This window comes from Hypanus sabinus, unplaced genomic scaffold (assembly GCF_030144855.1).
Source record: "Hypanus sabinus isolate sHypSab1 unplaced genomic scaffold, sHypSab1.hap1 scaffold_190, whole genome shotgun sequence".
NCBI classification, from domain to species: domain Eukaryota; kingdom Metazoa; phylum Chordata; class Chondrichthyes; order Myliobatiformes; family Dasyatidae; genus Hypanus; species Hypanus sabinus.
Window position 1 is genome coordinate 520,891 of NW_026779992.1, and position 27,218 is coordinate 548,108.

Below are 27,218 nucleotides of genomic sequence, written 5' to 3' on the forward strand. Positions count from 1 at the left end.
GATACCCCAAATCAGATCCACTCCTATGGATCAAACGAGGTGACAACCACACATTCGATGTACGATGAATCGATAATTAACCCACCATTGTGGGCATAGGAAAGTTCCAAAGATTGACCCTTGGCCTCCAGTTCCCTGGTTTCGATCCTTCCATTTTTCCTCCTTCGTCTCCGTCTGACTCTGAGTGTCTGTGTCCTCAGTTAAAACTAAACAAGTTGTGAGCGATGTAAACAAGCTGCAAGTCAGACTGATTCACCTTCTTAATCTGTCTCTCTCTTAAAATGACAGTCCACAGCAAACAAAACCCAGGGATTCATAACAACAGCCACTCCCCATTGTGAACTGACTGGTGTGCCAGTAATTGGGATGACTGAGTGAATCCTTTCCCACAGACTGAGCACGTGAACGGCTTCTACCCAGTGTGAACTCTCTGATGATTCTGTAGTTTGGATGACTGAGTGAATCCTTTCCCACAGACTGAGCACGTGAACGGCTTCTCCACAGTGTGAACTCTCTGATGTACCTTCAGTTTTGTTGAGCAAGTGAATCTCTTCCCACAGACTGAGCAGGTGAATGGCCTCTCCCCAGTGTGAACTCGCTGATGTACCAGTAGGTTGGATGATTGAGTGAATCCCTTCCCACAGTCTAAGCAGGTGTACGGCTTCTCCCCAGAGTGAACTCTCTGATGTACCTTCAGTTTAGATGAGCAAGTGAATCTCATCCCGCAGTCTGAGCAGGTGAACGGCTTCTCCCCAGTGTGAACTCGCTGATGAATCTGCAGTATGGATGACTGAGTGAATCCTTTCCCACATTCTGAGCAGGTAAATGGCTTCTCCACAGTGTGAACTCGCTGGTGTCTCTGTAGGTGGGATGACAGTGTAAATCCCTTCCCACATTCTGAGCAGGTGAATGGCTTCTCTCCAGTGTGACTTCGCAGATGTCTCTGTAGGTGGGATGACAGTGTGAATCCTTTCCCACAGACTGAGCAGGTGAACAGCCTCTCCCCAGAGTGAATTCGCTGATGTATCAGTAGGTTGGATGACTGAGTGAATCCCTTCCCACAGACTGAGCAGGTGAATGGCCTCTCCCCAGTGTGAACTCGCTGATGTACCAGTAGGTCAGATGACTCACTGAATCTCTTCCCACAGACCGAGCAAGTGAACGGCTTCTCCCCAGTGTGAACTCGATGGTGTCTCTGTAGGTGGGACGACAGTGTGAATCCCTTCCCACAGTCTGAGCAGGTGAATGGCTTCTCCCCTGTGTGAACTCGCCGGTGACTCTGTAGGTTGGATGATTGACTGAATCCCTTCCCACATTCTGAGCAGGTGAATGGCTTCTCCCCAGTGTGAACTCGCTGATGAATCTGTAGTGTGGATGACTGTGTGAATCCCTTCCCACAGTCTGAGCAGGTGAATGGCCGCTTCCCGGTATGAACTTGCTGGTGTGCCATTTGGTCAGATGACCGAGAGAATCCCTTCCCTGAAATTCAGCAGATGACCAGCCTCGGCCCAGTGTGATCGGACTGGTCTGTCCGCAGGTGGGATGCCAAATAGAACCCTTTCTCACACACAGAACAGATGAATGGCCTTGCCCAGTGGGAACTTGCTGATGTACCTTCAACTGAGATAACCGAGTGAAACCATTCCCACAGTCTGAGCAGGAAGGATGGTCGATTGAATCCCTTGCTCCACTTCTTAAATATCGGGACAGAGACAGCAAAATTGCCGTGCCGTATCTGAGATTCGTGGAGACAAATTCCTTCTCGTTTTTAACCTGTAAAAAGATTTACATAATCCATCAATTGGTTTAGGACAACATCTGAGATGAAATTACTTGAGTTGCCGAGGTTTGATCTCGTATCACACTGATGTTACAGTGATGTTAAACCCAAGTTGGACAGAGAAATTATCTCCTGACTGTGCACAGTGCTGGTATCTGGAATGACCATCAATTCCCTGATGCTCTTCCTGTCTCTATAAGAATGGGGCATTTCTGCCATCTCGAATTTGTGCCTTGGCTCAGTTTGACTCTCTCTAATGCTCATATTCCCTATTCCTGCTGAGCAGCACGGGTGCCTGGCCCCACAGTATCTGAAACGCAAATAGTCTTTCTTGACGTGCTGCTGGGAATTCTTTTATGTATTATTAACTTAAAGTGCCACCGTTTTAACGCCATATAAAAAATTCCTGCTGAGATGAATGGTTGGTCAACACAGCTGTTACAAGTTCATAGAGTACATATTAGAATTATTTCAGGATCCTGTCACAGTCGTAGAAAAATACAAAACAGAAACAGGCCCTATGTGCCATCGAGTTTGTGTTGAACCATTTAAACTGCCCAGTCCCATACCCCTGCCATCCAGGTACCTATTAAAAACCTCTTAAATGTTAAATCGAGCTCACATACACCTAAAAAAGGCTCTAAGCATAAACAAGGAAATTATACAAACAACATTTCCAGAAAACTTGGGATATTTTCCAAAATGCAATAAAAACAGAAATCTGTGATATGTTAATTCACATTAACCCTTATTTTACTGACAAAAGTACAAAGAAAAGATTTGCAATAGTTTTACTGAACAACAATTGTATTTTGTAAATATACACAAATTTAGAATTCGATGGCTGCAACACACACACTCAACAAAAGTTGGGACAGAGGCATGATTACCATTGTGTTACATTACCTTTCCTTTTAATAACATTTTTGAATCGTTTTGGAACTGAGGATACTAATTGTAGTAGATTTGCAATTGGAAATTTTGTCCATTCTTGCTTGATGTAAGACTTCAGCTGCTCAACAGTCCGTGGTCTCCGTTGTCTGATTCTCCTCTTCAAGATGCGCCATATGTTTTCAATAGGATATAGATCTGGACTGTCAGCAGGCCAGTCAAGCACACGCACTCTGTGTCTACAAAGCCACGCTGTTGTAGCCCGTGCGGAATGTGGTCTGGCATTGTCCTGCTGAAACAAGCATGGACGTCCCGGGAAGAGACGTCGCCCTGATGGCAACATATGTCTCTCTAAAATCCTAATATATGCCTCAGAGTCAATGTTACCTTCACATACATGAAACTCACCCATGCCGTGGGCACTGATGCACCCCCATACCATCACAGATGCTGGCTTTTGTACCTTACACTGATAACAATCAGAATGGTCGTTTTCACCTTTGGCACAGAGAACTCAATGCCCATTTTTTCTTAAAACTAACTGAAATGTGGACTCATCTGACCACAGTTCCACAGTCTTTCAGTCCATCTGAGATGAGCTCAGGCCCAGAGAACTTGCTGGCGTTTCTGCATAGAGTTGATGTATGGCTTCCTCCTTGAGTAATACAGTTTCAAGTTGAATTTCTGGATGGAGCGACAAACTGCATTAAGTGACAATGGTTTTCCGAAGTACTCCCAAGGCCAGATGGCTATAATTGTCACAATAGCATAACTGTTTCTTAGGCAGTGCCGCCTGAGGGCTTGAAGATCACGTGCATTCAACAGTGGTTTCCGACCTTGCCCTTCACGCACTGAGATGTCTCTGAATTCTCTGAATCTCTTCACAATATTATGTACTGTAGATATTGAAAGACCTAAATTCTCTCATGAATTTTGGCACAAAGGGGTGAGCCACGACCCATCCTTGCTTGCAAAGACTGAGCCTTTGATGGACGCTACTTTTATACACAGTCATGATACCTCACCTGCTACCAATTAGCCTGCTTCATGTGGAGTCTTCCAAACCGGTGTTACTTGAATATTCTGTGCACTTTTCAATCTTATTTTAACTCTGTCCCAACTTTTGTTGAGTCTGTTGCAGCCATCAAATTCTAAATTTGTGTATATTTACAAAATACAATTAAGTTGGTCAGTAAAACTATAGAAAATCTTTTCTTTGTTCTTTTGTCAGTTAAATAAAGGTTCACGTGAATTAACATATCACAGATTTTTGTTTTTATTGCATTTTAGAAAATATCTCAACTTTTTTGGAAATGGAGTTTGTACACTGCTTTGAGGATTTGTTGGAAGTATACAGAATTATAAGGGTATAGATAGAGGTATTTGCAAGCAGCATTTTCCACTGATGTTGGGTGGGCTGACAAGCAGAGGTCATGGGTAAGTGACTTCACCATTTATACATTACAGGCCCTTCGGCCTACAATGCTGTGCCACATATTACTTACTTTTGAAATTACCTAGAGTTTCCCATAGTCCTCTATTTTTCTGCGCACCATGTACCAGAAGCCTCTTAAAAGACACTATTGCATCCGCCTTCATCACAGTCGCCGGCAGCCCATTCCGGACACTCATCACTCTGCGTAAAGAAACTCACCCCCCCGTGGTGATATCACGTGCCAGGACGTGACTGGACAGAGTTCTGAGAATGCGCAGAAATGAAGAATGATCGAGAAGCATGGCAGTGTAAAACGTGGTTTTGTTGCTGTTAAATAAAAGGTCAATTCTTCCCTAATATAGTTTGTTATGAGTAACCCACGGTCCGTATAAAGAACACAACACCCCTGACATCTCCTTCGTACCTGCTTCGAAGCACCTTAAAACTGCGCCCTCTCCACGGGTTTTCTCTTGTTTGTGATTGGAGGTAGAACAAAGAAGATTTTCTCAACTGGTGATGTAAAAGATTTTGTTCCCTTTCTCCGAGTTCCTAATCCTTGCATTTAAATAGCTGGATCTCAGCTCTGTTTGAGAGATCCATCGGTTCCCATTCCCTCAGCAGCCGGAAGCTTCCCAGGGCCTGTGTACGGATCGTGGGGCTGAGAGAAGGGGAAGACAGCAGGACTGTCCCGGGATTGTGGGTCACGGTGTCCGGCATCAGAGCAATTGTTCCACACTCGGTGTTTAAGATAGCCGCCCGTAGATTCATTCTTACCTTGAACGCTCCTGCTGAGTCCTTTTGTGTACAGCGTGCATGCGATCTGAATACGTCAACAACCTTGACGCCTGCGCATTTGATTGGTGGTTCAGAGGCAGAGAAATTTTAAACGCACTGTTTTATGGGTAATCACGGTGCCATAAAAAGTTCCTGCAAGCACCGGTTCTATGTCCACACCTCAGGGTTTTTTTCTGTGTAGAAAACTCAGCAGCTCTTTTAACGTAGAAAGCGGCTCCCAAAAACAATATCAACAGGCATTCTGTTTATCTAATGCCGAAGTACAACCCTCTTACAAATGAAGATATAAAACACAAACGATTCTGCAGTTGCTAGAAATACAGACACACACACACAAACCCACAATGCTGGAGGAACTGTGCAGTTCAGGCAGCAACTGAGCAGAGGAGTCCACAGTCTAGGCATACTGAAGGGCTCGGCCTAAACGTTGTCTATTTATTCCTCTCCACATCTTCTGCCTGATATGTTGATTTCCTCCAGTATTTTGCAGAAATTAACCACTTTTTTTTCAATCAAGCAGTTTCCAAATGTGTCTGATCTTTCATTTGTAGCCACATCCTGCAGGTTCGGTTTGTCTTCTTCCTCCTCCTTGTAAACTCCAGGCCCCATCTCTTTCTGGAGCCCCAAATCCCTGACTGGCAACTTGGTTTCTGACTCTGCTCCATTCACTCGCTAGTCTGCTGTCAGACTTCAGATGTTCATTGTAACAACCCAGCAGTTCGAAGCGAAGACCTTTGAAATTAGTGAGAGTGACCTAAAACGTTGAAAAGGGCGGGTAAGAAGGAGTTTAACCAACTTCGTCCTGAGCCCTGAACAACGTCACAACCACAGTGAGCTCATCGTCTTGTTCAGCAGGAGAAAATCATGCAGGAAATTCATGCAGGTGTATAAGATGATGAGAGGCATTGGTCGTGTGGATAGTCAGAGGCTTTTTCCCAGGGCATAAACGGCTAACACGAGGGGGAATAGGTTTAAGCTGCTTGGAGGTAGGTACAGGGGAGGCGTCAGAGCCAAGTTTTTTTTTAAACAGAGAGTGATGTCTGTGTGGAATGCACCGCCAGCGTCGGTAGAGGCGGATAAAATAGGATCTTTTAAGAGACGCTTAGATAGGTACATGGAGCTTAGGAAATAGGTGGCTATGCGGTAGGGTAATTCTAGACAGTTAAGAGACTAAGTTACATGGTCGGTACGATATTGTGGGCCAAAGCATCAGTAATATGTTGTAGATTTCTATGTTTCTGTGAAATTCAAGGGAAATCTCCTATCCCACGGAGTAGTGACTAGTTGCAATCTGTCATCTCAGGGAGGGTGAGAGGGGAACGGCAGGGATAGATTTTAATATACTGATATGGAACAGAAAAATGGACAGGGATCAGCTGGGCCGAGTGGTCTCTCAAGTGAGACACGGGATTTGATACAAACTGATTTATCTTTCACAGCTCCACAATATTAAACACCAGTATAGTTTAAGGCTAACATCAGCAGAACCGACTCCTCCAATGCTCAGTGACCAGGGTTCAGTCCTGGGCGCGATGAGCAGCCGCAAGAACTGCAGAATCTGACAGTAACGGTCCCTCATAAACCTGCAGCTGCCTTCAGTCACCGTGATGGTTAAACATTTAACACGGAGCTGATTTGAACTTCCTCCCTGATGTGAAGTTTCTGGTGTTGCAGCAGCTGGGATGATTGAGTAAAACTCTTTGCTCACTCCAGACAGAAATGTGGCCTCTATTTATTGCGAACTCACCGGAGCATCACAAGGTGGATTAACTGAATGAGTCTCTTCACACACACGGAGCAGGTGAACGGCCGCTTCCCTGTGCGAAGCTGTTAGTGTATCTGCGATGGCCGACTGAATCCCTTCCAAAATGAGAGCCAGTGAATGACGTCACAGTGCTATAACGTCATAGCGATGTATCCAATCAGATCACGGACATGGACACGTGATCGGGCTCTCCTTGTCGCGAGTGGGACGCTGTCTTCTCCAACATCTCTGCCTCCACATTCAAGGACCGGAGGCATTCAAGCGATGGTGACCTGACAGATACAGCAGACTAACGTGTTTGTGAGTCGCATAGACAATTCCTTTGCCTTTTCTACACTGTTAAAAGCTTACAAAGCACGTTGGAGGGTGAAGGACAACATTTCAACTCAGGTAATTTTACTCTCCATGGTGCCTTCTGAAAAAAACTGAAACAGCTCAGAACAAGTTGGAGGAACAAGACTTCATCTTCTAACAGGCTACAGTTCCGGCATCAGGCACAACATCAAACTCTCCGCTTCCCTCTCTGTATCAAAATGGATCATTCCTCCCCTTCATCAGTCTGTGACTTGGCTCAGTCTGTCTGTCTCCTTCGCATTCTGAGCATGCGCCACACACCCACTGAGATCACATTGTATTTAGACGGCTGTGACTAGAGACTTTCTGATTATTATGACCCTCCCGGCATTTGACGGTTGTAAACTCCGAGTCAGCAATGGTATTGACCCTCAGGAGTAGGTGATTAGGCTTTTTCGTTGGAGATCGATAAACTGCCGGTAGTGTGTGTCTGGATGAGTGGGTCATTTTCAGACTGGAAGGAGGTAGCGTTTGGAGTACCCCAGAGATCAGTCCCTGACCACAGTTGTTCACAGTTTAATGTCCTGGCGGAGGCAGCGAGATGTGAGATGCCCCAGTCTGCTGGTGACGCAGAAAGAGTGGAGTTGGGGGAGGGGAGGCTATTCACATGCAATTTCGTAGCTTTGCAATCAGTACATAGTGGACTGTGGGGCTGCAGTGGCGGGTCCCAATCTGCTAAGTAGATTTGCTGACGGCACTACATTGATCGACCGAATCCGAAATAATAACGAGGCAGCCGACAGAGAAGAAGTCATCACCCCGACACAGTGGTGTCAAGAAAACAACCTCTCCCTCATTGTGACAAAAACACAGGAGCTGGTTGTGGATTACAGGAGGAATGGAGACAGGGAACAAATTCAACATTTCCAAGTCTGTTATTGACACAAAATGCACATTTTAATATTGATCATGGCACAATGTATTTTATATATTGTTAATGACATAAAACATATTTATAGATTGTTACTGACAGAGAATCGTATAATTTGTGTTCCGCGTGTTATCTGAATGTACTTGCCTGTGATGCTGCCACAAGTCAGTGTTTCTCTGTACCTGTACCTTCCCGTACTTGTGCACTTGGCAATAAATTCAACAGGTCCTGAGAAATCTCAGTGAGATTTGATTAGTGATGATCATCTTGGCAGCTCTGTAGGTCGAATGTATGAGACAGTACACTGTTAAATGTAAAACCCTGAACAGTGTTGATGATCAGAGGGATCTTAGACTCCAAGTTCATCGCTCCCTGAAAGAGACTGCACAGATTGATCGGGTGGTTAAGAAGGCAAATGGCGTGGTTGTCTTTCTTAGTTGAAGCATTGAGTTCAACAGTCGGGAAGTTGTGTTGCGGCTGTTACGAGCCTGTGGTCGTACTGTGACTGTTTCTTTAAGAGCGCAGGCGTGAGGAGGCGGGACTATGACGTCAGTCACAGGCTGACAGCGCTGACTGTGGACTGAACCATGAGAGAGAGAGAGAGAGAGAGAGAGAGAGAGAGAGAGGAGAGAGAGGAGAGAGAGAGGAGGAGAGAGCGAGAGGGAGAGGGAGGGAGAGAGGGAAGAGGGAAGAGGGGAAGAGAGAGAGAGAGAGAGAGAGAGAGAAGAAAAGCTGATCGCTTTAGTTAGTCGCAGCAGATGCTTGGAACTCTCCTATGCCCACAAGAGTGGTTTGATCATCGGTACACGGAAACACAACGAATGTGTGTGGCTGTCATTTCGTATAATCCATAGGAGTGGATTGTGGAATATCTTGTGTTAACCCTTGCCTGGGAATGTTGTGTGGTAACCCCTGGAAGACGGTATTCATGTGACAGGTCACTTTCGCTGATAACTCGTCTGTGGACGGATTCAGCGGATAAGAACTTCGACGGTGGTTGTTTTGAAGTAACGGCCTTTTCTCTACGTTTCACCTTGGATTACAAATATCTCTCTCCCATCATTTATTCCGTGGATTACTGAACTTTCCTACTTTACCATCTCAAGACTCTGAGCATTGTTCCCTCACGCTCGATAGTCTGGGAGTTATATTTACACATATATACACATAACACTGTTAACTTTCCTTTATTTCGTTAAGTTACTATATTATCAGTCGATACTACTAAAGATAATGGTTTTAACATCAAAACCAGACTCCACTGTGAACTCTATTGCTGCTGGTTTGTTTCTAAAACGCTACAGTTTGTAACACAATTTTATAAAACTAGTTAGCCCACATCTGGAGTGTTTCATACAGTTCTGGTCGCCCCCATTCTCGGGAGGATGTCGGGGCTTTGGAGAGGGCGCAGAAGAGGTTTACCAGGACACTGCCTGGATTAGAGGGCATGAGCTATAACGAGAGGCTGGACAAACTTGTGTTGTTTTCTCCAGAGCGGCGCAGGCTGGGGTGAGACTGGATGGACGTTTACAAGATTACGAGAGGAATAGATCGAGTGGACAGACGATATATTTTTCCTGGGGGTTGAAATGTCTAATCCAGTTAAGGTGAGTGGAGATGTGAGCGGCGTTTGCGTCTTTCCACAGAGTAGTGGGTAAACGGACATCTATCTGGGGGTGAGGACCAAAGCGGCCATGTGATCCCGTTTCCTGTTCACGTTTCTCTGCAGATCTGCAGCATCTGCGGGTCACTGCTCTACCTATACGTGTAGCTTCATCTTTCCCCGTTCAGACAAGGCAGTGAGATCCGGATCTGTCACGTCCTCTCGTTGTGGTGGACAATATGGTTTTTTTCCGGCAATATTTTCAGCATGTTTCATTCCACTGTTTTCACCTGCTGAAGTGCTGCCGATGTTTCTGGGTGTCTGACCCACTTATGTGAGAATTTAGCATTTATAATTATCTGAGCTTCTCATAAATGTGTACAGTTCAGTTAAGCTTCACTCCACTACTTCCAAAGCAACAACCCAGTCAGTCAAACAGTCGGCACAGTTAAAATAGTTTATTACATCTTTTTTTCATTTTGTACTATTTATATAATTTAACAATGTGATATTAATATTCTTATATTAACTCACAATTGTTAAAATCTATGGTTAAAAATTAGGTTCTACTTCTGAACGTATTTCATGACATATGCCGGTGCTATTAAACCTGATTCTGATGTTAATATGGGAGACCCACCACCAGTCACCTGATCCCACTTACCGCAGATCGTAATGAGAGATTAAAGCCTTTTCTATTTACTTGCGTTCCTCAGAAAGAGAACTGTTCAGTTTCCTTCTGTGGTTCCAGAGCAGAAGCTCAGTCTGTCTAATATTTGCACACAATTAAAATGGGGAATTTGTTTATTATCATCATGTACTGAACGACAGTTCAAATCTTCCCTGACGTACCATCCACACAGATCGATACATTACAACGGTACATCGAGCTGATATACGATAAAACAATAACTGTAACAAAGCATTATTGCTGCAGAGAAAGTGCAGTGCAGATAGACATATGGTGCAGGGTCACGTCGAGTTACATTGTGAGGTCGAGTCCATTTTATCATTCATTTGGCTTATAACTGCAGACAGGAAGCCATCCTTCAGCCTGGTGTTACGCACTTTAAGGCTTTTGTATCTCTTCCCCGATGGGGGAGCGGGTTTGCAGCGAGAATGTCCAGGTTATGAGGTTCTTTGAGTGCATGGCCTGCTTTTCCAAGGGAGGGGAAGTGTAGGGAGAGTCCATGGAGGGGAGGCTTGTTTCCCTGATGTTCTCTGCTCTCCAAAGTTCTCTGCAGTTCCTTGCAGTCATGGGCAGAGAAGTAGCCAGACGAAGGCGTGAAGTATCGACATGGAGCTCAGAGACCTCGGCCTTCACCCTGCCTTGTGTAGCTGGATCCTGGACTTCCTGTCAGATCGCCGGCAGGTGGTAAGAGTGGGCTCCATCTCCTCTGTCTCTCTGACCCTCAGCACACATACCCCACAGGGTTGTCTCTTTGGCCCTCTCCTTTACTCTCTGTGCACCTATAACACTGTGTTGCCACCCACAGCTCCAACCTGCTAATGAAATTGGCTGACAACACTACATTGATTGGCCTAACCTCAAATAATAACTTTCAATCGATCAAATGCCTCCCGACAAGGTTCGGTCCAAACAAACTTTTCACGCTTCTTCAGGAGATTGGTCAGAGGAAGAGCGATAGCAGCAAAGTTCTTACAGAACTTACGATACTATCCATCCATTCCCAGAAACCTTGTAAGAGCCTTCTTAGCAGTCAGAATAGGAACTTGAGAAATTGCCTGGACTTTTGCCCCAACAGGAGCCAACTTGCTTTGACCAACAACATAGCCAAGACAGGTCACAGTGGCATGGCCAAATTCACTCTTAGCCAAGTTAACTGTAAGGTTGTCCTGGGAAAGCCTGTCAAACGGCTTCTCTACTGCAGAGATATGCTCTTCCCAAGTGCCACTCCCTGTGGCTAAGTCATCAATATAGGCATCTGTATATTCTAACCCTCGAATTAGAGAATCAATCATTCCCTGGAATGATCCTGGACCATTTTTCCTTCCAAAAGAGAAAACATTGTATTCACACAACCCAGAAGGTGTCACAAATGCAGAAATTTCTCTACCTCTGTCCGTCAATGAAACACACCAATACCCTTTCAATAGATCAATCTTTGTAAGAAATTTAGCTTTTCCAACCTTATTGATGCAATCATCCTCCCTAGGGATAGGAGAGGATTCTGTTTTTGTTAATGAATTTACCTTCCCATAATCAGTGCAATATCTAACACCACCATCAGGTTAAGGCACAATAATGCAGGGTGAGCTCCAATCTGATGCTGAAGGACTCATAGTACCATTTTCAGCATATATTCAATTCCTTGCTCAGCCAATTTACATTTTTCAACGTTCATACAATATGGGTGTTGTTTAATCGGTTTGGCTTGACCAATATCTACATCATGTACTGCGACCGTGGTTTGCTTGAGAACATCGGGAAATAAATCTTTAAACATCCGGATTACTTCCTTCAGCTGTTGTTGTTGCTTTGGCTGCAGATGAGCCGACTTGTTAACAATGTTTTCTGGAACATCCGAGTTGATTAGCCTAACTGCGACCATGTTTGGCTTGTGAAAATTCTCAGACGAGTCAATTGTTTCATTCTCAGGGTTACCAGATTCATATGTTTTGACAACAACACTCACAGATGGAGCCTGCTTGTCAAAATAGGCTTTATCATATTTATGTGTACCACCTGTGTTAGTTTACGTTGGTCAGGTGTTTTAATAGCATTATTCAGATCATTAATTTGAGAGACTATTTCATGCGGTCTATTGAACTTAGCCTGAAGTGGATTCATCAATATTGGAGATAAGGCAAGCACCTTATCCCCCACCTGGTATTTTCTTTCCAAAGCCAACTTATCAAACCAACACTTCATTGTGTTTTGAGAAATCTTTAAGTTTTGTCTCACTGGACTACAGACTTGTAGTTTATTCTTGAACTTCTACACAAAGTCTAACAAGTTAAGATGTACATCCCCATCAATCCACTGTTCCTTTAACAAGGACAAAGGTCCCCTCACTATAAATTTTAAAAAGGGTTCACCGAATGCAGGTATAGGGCAGAGTGATTCGGTTTACCCACAACTTGACAAGTGTGACAGATTATGCAAAAGGTCACAACATCTTTCCTCAAATTAGGCCAATAGAATTATTTCATAACTGTTTACAGTTTTATTCACTCCAAAATGTCGACCTGATGGCAGACTGCAGGCCAAAGTTAAAATTTCAGCCATATAACTTTAGGAACTACAACTTGGTGAACAATTGCCCATTCCTCACTCGCTGGAATAGCAGGTGGCCTCCACTTCCTCATTGATGCTCCATCCTTGAGATAATACCCTACTGGCACTTTCTTAATCTCATCATCTGAGAAAGTTGTTTCTTTTAAAGCTTCAATCTCAGGGTCTCGGTTCTGTTCTGCTATAAACTCCTTCCGACACAGGGATAAATCTTTCTCATCAGACTTACGACCTGAATCCTGTTGAAACAATGAAGGCAGAAATTCCCTGACATCATAACCTGAATCCCGATGTTGGCTATCATGGATATCAGAATCATGCTGCACAGAACCGTCTGCATCGGCAGACTTCTTAGCCATACTTTGAGTTCCTGCGCAGGAAGGATAAATGTTAAATTCCATCTGTGGGTCGTCAGTGGTTGTCTTAGTTGTCAATAGCGCTGCAGGAACAACTTTAGGTCATTCCCTAACAGCAAACCAACATCTTCCAATGGTAAAATGGAGTATAATCCGATTTTAACAGGTCCCGAAACCAACCCTGACAGTAAAGTTACCTTGTACAACGGCACAATGCCTTTAATAAGATTTACCTCACCAGTGTTAAATCTCATCACCAAACTTTAGAATGCTGTCTAAATCTCATCACCAAACTTTAGAATGCTGTCTAATATAAGTGACTGAGAATCGCCAGTAACTCGAAGAATTTTCACTGGTTCTTGGGTTCACCCTTACTTTACTAATACAAACCCATTTGACATAAAATGATCAAAAGCCTTCTTAATTCGGTCAGAACTCTCAGTCCATAACTGAGCCTCAACAGAATGTTCAGAACCCTGTGGGTTGATAGGTGCTTCAACAGACTGATCACAGGTATTCGGGACTGACACCTTTTCCTTTTTCTTCTTCAGGACAGAACAATTAGCCATCATATGACCAGCTTTCTTACAATAGTAACAAGCAAGACCAGAATATTTCTCTTTCAACTGCTTCCCTTCATCCTTACACTTGTCACTAGTCCCAGCTATAATTTCGCGTTTACCCTGGTGATCCCTGCTACTCTTTTGGAAGCTCTTATTCTGGGTAAACTTAAACTTATGAGTTAAAGCAAACTCATCTGCTAATCTAGCAGACTCCTGCAAAGTGGCAGCATCCTTTTCATCTAAATATGTTTTTGTGTCATCAGGGACACACTTTTTGAATTCTTCAATTAAAACTAACTCTTTCAAGCTATTAAAATCATCATATATTTATCATCATCATATATATCATCATATATGTGCACCAGCAATCAAAACACACAGACTTCTCATAAGCAAATTACATATGTCCGGTTCACAGATTTCCACAAATTTCTAAACTTTTGCCTGTATGATTCTGGGACCAACTCATAAGCTTTGAGCACAGCCTGTTTCACTATGTCATAATCAGCTGCTTCATCAACTGTCAAAGCAGAATAGGCTTGCTAAGCCTCCCCCTTTGTAAGAGAACCAACCCTCTTTTGGCCACTTTAAATTCTAAGCAACCTTCTCAAAATGCTGTAAGTATTTATCAACCTCTGTCTCATCAAATGGAGGTACCAATTTAATTTCCTAACTGGCCTCAAACTCATCACCAGAGTCTAACGCTAGACCCCTTTGCTGCAACCACTGTATCTTTTCCAGCTCGAATAGCCTCTGTCCTTCTGCTTCCTCCCTCTGTTTTTCTGCCTCCTCTCTGATTTTCTGCCTCGATAGCCTCAAACTGCCTCTGCCTTTCCACAGCCTCCATCTTTAATTTTTCTCACTCATACTGGAGCTCAAGCTCACTAGATTTACTTTCAGGAAACACCTCCAACTCCTCCACTTTAAACACACTCTCAGAAACATAATGTTCAGCTGTTATCCTCTGCAACTGTGCCCTCCTCATTGTCAATTTCAACATAACAAGTTTTAACCTTCTAACAAGACTCAACAACTCAATCCTTCTGGCATCCTCTAATGCCTCAGAGGTTGCTGCTTCCAAACAATAATCAGCATCCGCTGCTGATTTTCCACACACAAATAAATCAAAAGGGACTTCCCCAATGAAATCGATAATTAATGACGACGCCCCCATAGATGTTCATATCCCGGATGCAGGCCCCAATTTTGTTATGAATCGTAAAGCTTTAAAAAAGAATCAGCACCAATAGACTACACCTGGAACAACACACACAAAATACTGGTGGAACACAGCAGGCCAGGCAGCATCTATAAGAAGAAGCATAGTCGACGTTTCAGGCCGAGACCCTTCATCAGGACTGCCTGAGACTGCCGGACAAAGGGCCTCGGCCTGAAACGTTGACAGTGCTTCTCCTTATAGATGCTCCCTGGCCTGCTGTGCTCCACCAGCACTTTGTGTGTGTTTGAATTCCAAGCATCTGCAGATTTCCTCGTGGAGAGTACACCAGGAGTCTGTTTTTGATCTTAAAACTATCTTTATTAGAATCGACTTATAATGTAGTAACTTAAGCAAGATAAACAAAAGTTAACAGTGTTATGTGTATATATGTGTGTAAATATAAATCCAAAACTATTGAGCTTGGGGAGAACAAGGCTTGGAGTCTTGAGATGGTAAAGTATGAAAGTTCAGTTCAACCACAGAATAGGTGATGAGAGAGATATATGTAATCCAGGGTAAATGTCGAGAGAAGGCAATTATGTCGAATTCCACAGGTTCCATGGTGGTAAAACAAGAGAACAGTCACTGTAGATATTATCTGTCATCCTTCCAAATCCACATAATAATTATCACCCAAAGTGACTTGTCACAAGGCGTATCGTCTTCAAGTGAATTACCACACCACACCCAGGCAAGGGTTAACACATCGGTGGTCTTCACATGATACCCCAAATCAGATCCACTCCTATGGATCAAACGAGGTGACAACCACACATTCGATGTATGATGAATTGATAATTAACCCACACTTGCGGGCACCTATTTCCCTTGTATCGATCTTTCCATTTTTCCTCCTTCATCTCCGTCTGACTCTGAGTGTCTGTGTCCTCAGTTAAAACTAAACAAGCTGTGAGTGATGTAAACAAGCTGCAAGTCAGACTGATTAAACTTCCTAATCTCTCTCTCTTAAAATGACAGTCCACAGCAAACAAAACCTAGGGATTCATATCAACTGACTGGTGTGCCAGTAGTTGGAATGACTGAGTGAATCCTATCCCACATTCTCAGCAGGTAAATGGCTCCTCTCCAGTGTGAACTCGCTGATGTCTCTGTAGTGTGGAAGAGTGAGTGAATCTCTTCCCACATTCTGAGCAGGTGAATGGCCTCTCTCCAGTGTGAGCTCGCTGATGTTCCAGCAATCTGGATGAGTTATTGAATCTCTTCCCACAGACTAAGCAGATGAACGGCTTCTCCCCAGTGTGAACTCGCTGATGTTCCAGTAATCTGGATGACTCAGTGAATCTCTTCCCACAGACTAAGCAGATGAACGGCTTCTCCCCAGTGTGAACTGACTGGTGTCTCTGCAGGGAGCGTGAGTGACTGAACCTCTTCCCACATTCTGAGCAGGGGAATGGCTTCTCTCCAGTGTGAACTCGCTGATGACTCTGCAGGTCGGATGAGCGAGTGAATCTCTTCCCACATTCTGAGCAGAGGAACGGCTTCTCCCCAGTGCGAGCTCGCTGGTGTCTCTGTAGGGCGGATGAATGAGTGAATCTCTTCCCACATTCTGAGTAGATGAACGGCTTCTCCCCAGTGTGAGCTCGCTGGTGTTTCAGAAGGTTGGATGACAGAGTGAACCGTTTCCCACATTCTGTGCAATTGAACGGCTTTTCACCAGTGTGAACACTCTCATGTCTCTGTAGGTAGGATGACTCAGTGAATCCCTTCCCACATTCTGAGCAGATGAACGGCTTCTCCCCAGTGTGAGCTCGCTGGTGTCTCTGTAGGGCGGATGAATGAGTGAATCTCTTCCCACATTCTGAGCAGATGAACGGCTTCTCCCCAGTGTGAGCTCGCTGGTGACTCTGTAGGGCGGATGAATGAGTGAATCTCTTCCCACATTCTGAGCAGGTGAACGGCCTCTCTCCAGTGTGAACTCGCTGATGATTCCGTAGGTTGGATGACTGAGTGAATCCCTTCCCACATTCTGAACAGGTGAACGGCTTCACCCCAGTGTGAATTCGCTGATGACTCTGTAGGTGGGATGACACAGTGAATCTCTTCCCACAGACTGAGCAGGTGAATGGCTTCTCCCCTGTGTGAACTCGCTGGTGACTCCGTAGGTCGGATGACTGGGTGAATCCCTTCCCACAGTCTGAGCAGTTGAACGGCTTCTCCCCCGTGTGAACTCGCTGATGTCTCTGTAGGCGGGATATCAGAGTGAATCCTTTCCCACAGTCTGAGCAGGTGAATGGCCTCTCCCCAGTGTGAACTGGCAGATGACTCTGTAGGTGGGATGACTGAGTGAATCTCTTCCCGCATTCTGAACAGGTGAACGGTTTCTGCCCAGTGTGAAGTCGCTGATGTCTCTGTAGGGTGGATAACTCACTGAATCCTTTCCCACATTCTGAGCAGGTGAATGGCTTCTCCCCAGTGTGAACTCGCTGATGTCTCAGTAGGCTGGATAACTCACTGAATCCTTTCCCACATTCTGAGCATGTGAATGGCTTCTCCCCAGTGTGAACTCGCTGATGTCTCAGTTGGCTGGATAAATCACTGAATCCTTTCCCACATTCTGAGCAGGTGAATGGCTTCTCCCCAGTGTGAACTCGCTGATGTACCAGTAGGTTGGATAACTCACTGAATCCTTTCCCACATTCTGAGCAGGTGAATGGCTTCTCCCCAGTATGAACTCGCTGATGTCTCCTTAGGTTGGATGACCGACTGAATCCCTTCGCACAGACTGAGCAGGTGAATGGCTTCTCCCCAGAGTGAACTCGCTGATGTACCAGTAGGTTGGATAACTCACTGAATCCTTTCCCACATTCTGAGCAGGTGAATGGCTTCTCCCCAGTGTGAACTCGCTGATGTACCAGTAGGTTGGATGACCGAGTGAATCCCTTCGCACAGACTGAGCAGGTGAACGGCTTCTCCCCAGTGTGAGCTCGCTGATGTCTCTGTAGGGCGGATGAATGAGTGAATCTCTTCCCACAGACTGAGCAGGTGAAGCGCCTCTCTCCAGTGTGAACTCGCTGGGGACTCCGTAGGTTGGATGACTGAGTGAATCTCTTCTCACATTCTGAACAGGTGAACGGCCTCTCCCCAGTGTGAACTCGCTGGGGACTCCGTAGGTTGGATGACTGAGTGAATCCCTTCCCACAGACTGAACAGGTGAATGGCTTCTCCCCAGTGTGAACTCGCTGGTGAGCCATAAGGTCAAATGACTGAGTGAATCCTTTCCCAGAAATTCAGCAGATCACCAGCCTCTACCAGGTGTGGTGTGAACTGACTGGTGTGTCCACAGGTCCAACTGAATCCTTTCTCACACACAGAACAGATGAATGGCCTTGCCCAGTGTGAACTTGCTGATGTACCTTTAATTGTGATAACTGAGTGAATCTACTCCCACTGTCTGAGCAGGTGAACAGCCTTTCTCCTGTGTAAGATGACTGGCTTGCTATTTGGTCAAATGATCAATTGAATCCCTCTCCACAGTCTGAGCATGAAGGATGGTCGATTGAATCCCTCGCTCCACTTCTTAAATATCCAGACAGAGACAGCAAAACTGGCGTTTTCTGTTTGAGATCCCCACGACAAATTCCTTCTCGTTTTTAACCTGTGAAAAGATTTACAAAATCCATCAATGGGTTTAGGACAACATTTCAGATGAGATAACTTGAGTTGCCATGGTTTGACTTGGTATCACACGGTTACAGTGAGGTTCAACCCAAGTTGGACAGAGAAATCATCTTCTGACTGGGCAGAGTGCTGGTATCTGGAAGACCATCAAACTCTCTGATGCTCTTCCTGTCTCTATAAGAATGGGGCATTTCTGCCATCTCCAATCTGTGACCTGGCTCAGTTTGACTCTCTCCATTGGTATTATTCCCCGTTCCTGCTGAGCTGCATGGGTGCCTGGCCCCACAGTAACTGAACCAGTCTCACGCAAATTGTCTTTGTGGATGTGCATCTGGGATTTTCTTTTATGTATTATTAACTTAAAGTGCTACAGCTTTAACACCATGTAAAAAAATTCCTGCTGAGATGACTGGTTGGTCCGCACAGCTGTTAAAAGGGGTTAGAGTGAATTTTTGTAATATTTCAGGTTCTTGTAGAAAAGTACAACACAGAAACAGGTCCTTTGGGCCATCTAGTCTTGTGCTGAACTATTTAAATTGCCCCTCCCACACCCCTACAATCCAGGTACCTACACGAACCTCCTAAATGTTGAAATCGAGCTCGCATGCACCACTTGTGCTGGCTGCTCATTCCACACCCAGATGACCATCTGTGTGAAGAAGTTTCCCCTCATGTTCCCCTTAACATTTCACCTTTCACCCTTAACCCCTGGCCACTGGTTGAAGTCCCACCCAATCTCAGTGGAGAAAGCCAGCTTGCATTTACACTATCTGTGCCCCTCTACCACAATCAAATCTCCCCTCAATCTTCTACATTCCAGAGAATAAAGTCCTGACCTGTTCAATCTTTCCTTATAACCCAAGTCCTCCAAACTTGACAACAGCCTTGTGAATTTTCTCTGAAATCTTTGAATCTCTTTTAAATCTTTCCTGTAGGTAGGTGACCAAAACATCACACAATACTCCAAATTAGGCCTCTTTTACAAGTCAACATAATATCCATCTATTGTTAGTATTTGGTTCACGAAAGCCAATGGGCTAAAATCTTTCTTTCCGTCACTATCGAACTGTGATACCACTTTCAGTGAATTAAGGACTTGTATTCCCAGGTCCCTTTCTTCTACAACACTCCTCCGTGCCCGACCAGTCACTATGAAAGACCTCCCTTGGTAGGTCAGACCAAAGTGCAACAGCTCACACTGGTCTGAATTAAATTCCATTTTCCATTTCTCAAACCATTTTCCCAGGGGGTCCAGATTGCACTGCAAGCCATGATAGTCTTCCTCGCTGTCCACAACACCACCAGTCTTGGTAGTCATAAATCTGCTAATCCAGTTAACCACACTATCATCCAGATTACTGATATAGATGACAATCCACAACAGATCCAGCACTGATCCCTGTGGCAACCACTAGTCACAGGCTTCCAGTCAGAGAGGCAACCATCTGCTGCCACACTCTGGCTTCTCCCAAAGACAGTGTCTCATCCGATTTACTGTCTCATCTTTAATGCTGAGTGACTGAAACTTCTTGACCAACCTCCCATATGAGACTTTGTCAAGTGCCTTGCTAACGTCCATGTAGACAACATCCACTGCCTTGACTTCAACCACTTTCCTGATAACTTCCTCAAGAGACTCTGTAAGACTGGTTAGACATGACCTACCATGCAAAAAGCCATGCTGTCTATCCTTAATCAGTCCACATCGACCCAAATACTTATATTTCCGGTTCCTGCACATAAGTTCCAGTAACTTCCCCACTATTCACTACTAGTCACCACTCCGTGGGTTTGGAGATTTCCCTTGAATTTCATAGAATGATAGAAATCTATAGCACATTACAGACCCTTTGGCCCACAGTGCTGTGCCGACTATGTAACTTACTCTAGAAGCTGCCGGGAGTTTCCCTAGCACATAGTACTCTATTTTTCTGAGCTCCATGTAACTATCTAAGAGAGTGTTAAAAGTCCCTGTTGTATCCGCCTCGACAACCGCTGCTGGCAGTGCATTCGACACATCCAACACTCTCTGTGTAAAAAACCTACCCCTGACATCCCCTCCGCATATATTTCCAGGCACCTTAAAACTATGCCCCCTCCTGTTAGCCATCTTAACGCTGGGGAAAAATCCTCTGTCTATCCACACACTCAATGCCCCTCATCATCTTATACACCTAAAAAAGGCTCTAAACATAAACAAGGAAATTTTACATTGCTTTGAGGATTTGTTAGAAGTAAACAAAATTATGAGGGTATAGATAGGGTAAATGCAAGGAGCTTTTTCCACTGAGGTTGGGTGGGACGACAACCAGAGGTCATGGGTAAGTGGGGAAGGTGAAAATTTAACGGGAACATTTGGAAAAGTTCTTTGCTGAAATGGTCATGAGAGTGTAGAATGAGATGTCAGCACTAGTGGAGAATATGAGCTCGATTTCACCATTAAGAGAAGTTTGACAGGTACCTGGATGGTAGGGGTACGGAGGGTGATGATCCCGGTGCAGGTAGTTGCATTAGAGAGCTTAAATGTTTTTGTGGCATTGACTAAATGGGCCAAATAGCCTGTTTCTCCACTGAACTTCTCCATGTTTCTGCGACAGAGAAGCTGGCCAAACTTGTTTGGAAGGGAAAAGGTAGGAGTGACAACAGAGCAACAATGGCTGGAGTTTCTGGGAGCAATTCGAGAGCTGAGTAATCGATACATCCCAAAGACGTGGAAGCATTGGAATGGCAGCAGGGCACAACCGTGGGTTAAATGAGAATCCAAAACCAACATAAAGGCAGAGGACAGGGCAAACAAAAGAGCAAAAGACCATTAGGAAGCTTTTAGAATCCAACAGAAGACAACTAAAGGAAAGTCAGATGAGTTCAGGAGTGGAATTATGAAATGGTTGTCATTAATGAGTTTTGGTTGCACCCAACAGTCCACAGCATTTAGAGGAACGAGATATCCAGGGCCTCATTATCTCTTGAAAACCAAGATTCCCTGCACTAGTTACCATTCAACTTTTATTTTGTCAGACACATACAAACTCTACACCCTTAAAATTTCTTTCTGAAGAACTCCCACTTACCAAGTTCTCCTTTGCTAAAAAACATCCTGTCCCAATCCACACTTGTTAAATCCTTGCAAATATCATAAAAATTGGCCTTTCTCCAATTTAGAATCTCAAGAGAGGTCCAGGCCTCTGCTTTTCTGTATTTACTTGGAATCTCATGATCAGTAGATACAAAGTGTTCCCATACACTAATTTCTGTCACTCGCCCTAGATCACTTCCCAATAGCTTATTGCACACTTCTACATCGGGAATTTTATATACTGATTAAGGTAGATTTGATAAGCTCAACCCCATCTAGTCCTTTTACAGCCTAGGATTCCAGTCAATAAATGGAAAGTTAAAATCACTCACTTTATCAACCTTTGTTTCTTGGCATAGTCCGCAATCTCTCTACAGATTTGTTCCTTGAAATCCCTCAGACTGTTGGGCGCAAGCAAGTCCAAGTAATGGCTACAATATCATAATTTCATGTCCTGAGGTCTGAATGACATCTGTTTGGTGTCAAAAAAACAACCTTGCCCTCAATGTCACTGAAACAAAGGAGCTGGCTGCAGACTACAGGAGAAATGGAGACAGGCTGACCCAGGATCTGGGGTTGAGAGGGTGAACAGCTTTAAGTTCCCTGGCACACACAACACCGAGGATCTCACCTGGTCTGTACATACTGGCTGTGTGGTGAAAAAGGCACAACAGCACCACTTTCACCGCAGGCAGTTCAGGAAGTGTGGGACGGGGCCCCAAATACTAACAACTTTCTACAGGGGCACAATTGAGAGCATCCTGACTGGCTGCATCACTGCCTGCTATGGGTGCTGTACTTCACTCAGTTGCAGGATTCTGCAGAGAGTGGTGCGGACAGCCCAGCGCATATGTAGATGTGAACTTCTCACTATTTAGGGCATTGACAAAAACAGGTGTGTAAAAAGGGCCACTGTGTAAAAAGGATCATTGGGGACCAGAGTCACCCCAACCACAAACTGTTCCAGCTGCTACCATCTGGGAAACGGTACCACAGCCTGAAAGCCCGGATCAACAGGCCCAGGGACAGCTTCTTCCACCAGGCCCTCTGATTGATTAATTCATGCTGATACAATTGTATTTTTATTTATCTTGACTGTCCTGTTGTACATACTATTTATTATAAACTATCATAAATTTCACATTGCAACTTTAGACAGAGACGTAACATAAAGATTTCTACAACTCGTGTATGAAGAATGTAAGGAATAAAGTCAATTCGATTCAATTCACCCTCTCCACTATCTGCTCTGTCATTCTGGCTCCAATCCTCCCTGCAACTTTAGTTTAACCACCCACCCCACAGGGGAGCACTAGCAAGCCTTGCCACTAAGATATTCGTCCCTTTCTACTTCTGTTCCACTAACTAACAAATCCCCTATCACCCCTTTGACTTTCCTCTGCCAGGTAATTCCCCCCAACAGTTTCTAAAGTGTCCACCTGTTGTTGTGGGGGATGGCAACAAGAGTACTCGGCGATGGCTATTTAACCTCATTCTCCTTCCTGACTCTCACCCAGTTTCCTGTGTCCTGCACCTTGGGTGTAACTCACCTCTCTGCTCGTCATACCTATCACACCCTCCGATGCTTGGATGATGCGGAATTCATCCATTTCCAGCTCCAACTCCTTAAAGTGCAGCTGGATATACCCCTTCTACGTGAGGGCGTCAGGGACACTGGAGGTCTCCCCGCCTTCCCACCAATATCCCCTCTAATTTGTAATGACCAGTGTGTGCAAAAGCCTTGTACTGTACAATTTTTACCAAGTGACAACAACATGTGCAAACTGAATTTTATATAGAGAGGTATTCATTTCAACAGCGAGCAAATCACTGTCAGTAAGAACTTTAATCTCCTCTGGTTGAGTCTTGATTGAGTTCATCTGCACTCTCACACAACCTATGTAACAGGTTAATGAAGGATTTACTCGCCACAGCTTCTGCAAACCACCTATTTGTGATTTTCTTGCTAAATGATGCTTTCAATTTCAGATTTCCAAATATCACTCCACTTCTTCCCACTTGAAAATTCTCCAGCAACAATACAGACGGTATTGTACATAAGTATTTCCCCTGAAGTCTCACCCAGGTGACTGACAGTGGTGAACAGTGATGGTAATGCCAAGGAATACTGCCTTTAAGGACAGTAGTCCGTCTCCCTGGAGTCTGGCACATTTCTGATGTGAAAGCTACTTGTTGCCCAGGGCAAAGGTGTTTGATATCATTACGTAGCCAGACAGAATTGGTGGAAGCGTGTTCTCACTGGTAGAAAAATGCAGACCGAGAGGAGGTAGAACAAGCAACACACACAAAATGCTGGAGGAACTCAGCAGGCCAGGCATTATCTATGGAAAAGAGTACTAATGCTGAATTCCTCCAGCAATTTGTGTGTGTAGCTTGGATTTCCAGCACCTGCAGATTTCCTCTTTGTGATTGGAGGTAGATCAAAGATGATTTTCTCAACTGGAGATGTAAAAGATTTTAGAGCCATAGAATAGAACACGACAGCACAGTACAGGCCCTTCAGCCCTCCATGTTGTGCCAACCCATATAAACCTTAAAAAAAAGAACTAAACCCACACTACCCCGTAACCCTCCATTTTTCTTTCATCCATGTGCCTGTCCAAGAGGCTGTTAAATACCCCTAATGTTTTAGCCTCCACCATCACCCCTGGCAAGTCATTCCAGTCACTCACAACCCTCTGTGTAAAAAAAAAACTTACCCCTGATGTCTCCCGTAAACTTCCCTCCCTTAATTTTATACATATGCCCTCTGGTGTTTGCTGTTGGTGCCCTGGGAAACGGGTACTGACTATCCACCCTGTCTATGCCTCTCGTAATCTTTTAGCCCTCTATCAAGTTCTAGACCTTTCATATTATTTCACATTTCATAAAGATTGAAACAGAATAGGCTGAAACACACTGTTCAAAAGTGCTGGCGTTCAATCCACTTGGTGCATTAACTCATTACATTTTTTGGGTTTATGTTTGTCAGAAACACATCCAACAGATTTCCCATCAGAAGTGCAGGAAAATTCTGTACCTGATTTCAAATGAACCACTGAGCACTCTGAAAAAAAGGTGCGGCAGAGGCCGATTTCTCCCTTGTGCTTTTATTTTCAGTGTGAACTATGTAACATTGATGGTGATTAATGATCATTACTTTCAGGCGACAGCCCTCCAAACATGTGACGAACCACAGTAAAACTTAGTGAACCTGCCAAGGTTGGGTCTTGGGTGTCCGACCAGCAGATTTTTTGTATTATTAGATGTTCTCATATTAATACATCATACCTCACTTCCAAATCACTGTTTTTAGACATCACATTACAGAATGATGTGTTCCACATAACCTCCAAGTTTAAAAGAAGCTCAGAAAATAAGGTCAAAGTAAGTTTCAAAGGCATCTGGGAAACAGAAACGTGCAAGTTTAAAGGGAGCAGAGATACCTGACTGACCTGCTTGAGGTGTTGAGCTACCTAAAATGCATTCTTGAACGTATAGTGTAGATTTAAAGCATTAATTGGACTTAAATTATTTCATTAAATTAACATTATCTTGGATCTCTTAATCCTAATTCACAAGTTTAACGTAGGATTAACCCTTCTGCATTTGGATAACTACAATCTTTGTTCTTTTCTTTTGAAAAATGCAGTCACATGATAACACTATTCAAACTTCAGACCAAAAGTCTTTTTTTTCCCCACTTCTATTTTTTCCCAGGAAAAAAATACTATAAACTTTTTGCTATTTAAAATTGGTAACATTTGTCAATTCATGCTGTTGTTTAAAATTAAATTGCTTAACTCCCTGAAGCAAACTTGCAAGTTCACGAGCTAATAAAGAATTGAACAAAGAGGATTGTATATTTTACACACAAAGCAGCATAATGTCAATGCTCCTACATCATAAATTGGGAGACGAATGTACACATCCCAACCTTATTAGGTATTTGTACTCAATTTTTCCCACAGATGGTGAACTGCTAATCTTGGCTGGTTCATCAGGCACAGCATGGAGTAGATCTGAAGGGAGCTGGAGTGGTTTGTGTATTTGCAGCAGTGCTGGGAGGAAAAATCAGCATGAATGATGAATGTCTTTAATGTCCCTTCCTATAAAATGCTCGACAGATGGTTCACACTTATTTGACCTTGAGCTTTTTTTTAAAAACCATATTACACTTTAGTCAGGATTACTTAGAATTTCAACATCTCTCTTCCAGTGAAAATAATAAGTGGGAAGGGGTATAATTTAAAGATCCTATATATTCAGTTTAATCCACCCCGTTCTAATGAAATGTTTATTCAGTTATTTATGCTATTGACAAGGCTCTGAATAAAGCAAATGAGGACCAATAGGTGTGATCCATTCTTACCAGTTCAATGGCATAATTTTAAACTCACTTCTCCAAGTTTTCACATTTAGGAGCAGAATCACAAGAAGAGGTGGCAAATGACCAGGGAAAGCTTCACACAGAATCACAGAATAATTATTATAAAATTATTGTTGGCATGAAAGGAGATCATCAACCAGAACTATCCTCTCAATTCCAATCCTTTTCTCTTGCTCTGCATCACTCAAAAATTCACTCTCATTTCCTTTCCAATTCTATTTGAAAGTACTGTCTTAGTCTTCGACAGTACTGTCCTGTGGATATCCAGTAACTGTGCTCTGGAAGTCCAATCCAAAGTAAAATCTTTCCTAATCTACAATACTAGCACTGTACCTCACCATACTTTATCCCTATTTTCTAATCACAGGAAAGACTAAGTACTAATTTAAAACAAAGGCTAAGATTTAAACTTTCATCTTATGGTGATGATCATCTAATGTTATACTGCTATATATAAATAAAAGGGGTGATAGATAAGTTTGTGGCCTAAGGTAGAAGGAGACAATTTTAGAAAATCCAGCATATCTATTTTTCAACATAGTCCACTCCTACATTTACGCACTTAGTCCAGCGGTCGTGTAACATACGAATCTTAGACCTCCAGAGAGTGTCCACAGATGGGTGATGTAAAAGATTTTGTTCCCTTTCTCCGAGTTCCTAATCCTTGCATTTAGATAGCTGGAGCTCAGCTCTGTCTGAGAGATCCATCGGTTCCCATTCCCTCATCAGCCGGGAGCTCCCCGGGGCCCGTGTACGGATCGTGGGGCTGAGAGAGAGGGAAGAGGGCAGGACTGTCCCGGGGTTGCTGGTCACGGTCTCCGAAATTCAGAGGAATTATCTGGAAATCGGTGTTTAAGATAAAAACACGGAGAATCGCTCTTACCTGCAACCGACATTTTCAAGGCCTCGTGTGCTGCGCGCATGCGTGATACTCAGGGATGTCATCAGCCTGACGCTTGCGCAGTTGATCAGTGCTTCAGCGCCTGATAAGATTTATTCGCGCAGGGCCTTTTGGGTAAGACCGGTGCCATTAAACAGTTCTTGAAGTACCGGTTCAATGTCCATATCTCATTTTTTTTCGGGTATATAGAAAAAGTCTGCAGCTTTTTTAACGCAGGAAGCGGCTCACATGAACAATATACTCAATATCAACGTGTATTTAATGCCAAAGTAAAATGTGGATATAAATCACAAGAGATTCTGCAGTGGCTGGACATACAGAGAC

General features: G+C 44.0%; 1 pseudogene; it reads right to left on the bottom strand.

The window, feature by feature from the left end:
• Nucleotides 1-313: 313 nt before the first annotated feature.
• On the bottom strand, nt 314-26,923 carry LOC132387471 (zinc finger protein 850-like; annotated as a pseudogene).
• Between the last annotated feature and the right edge of the window lie 295 nt (nt 26,924-27,218).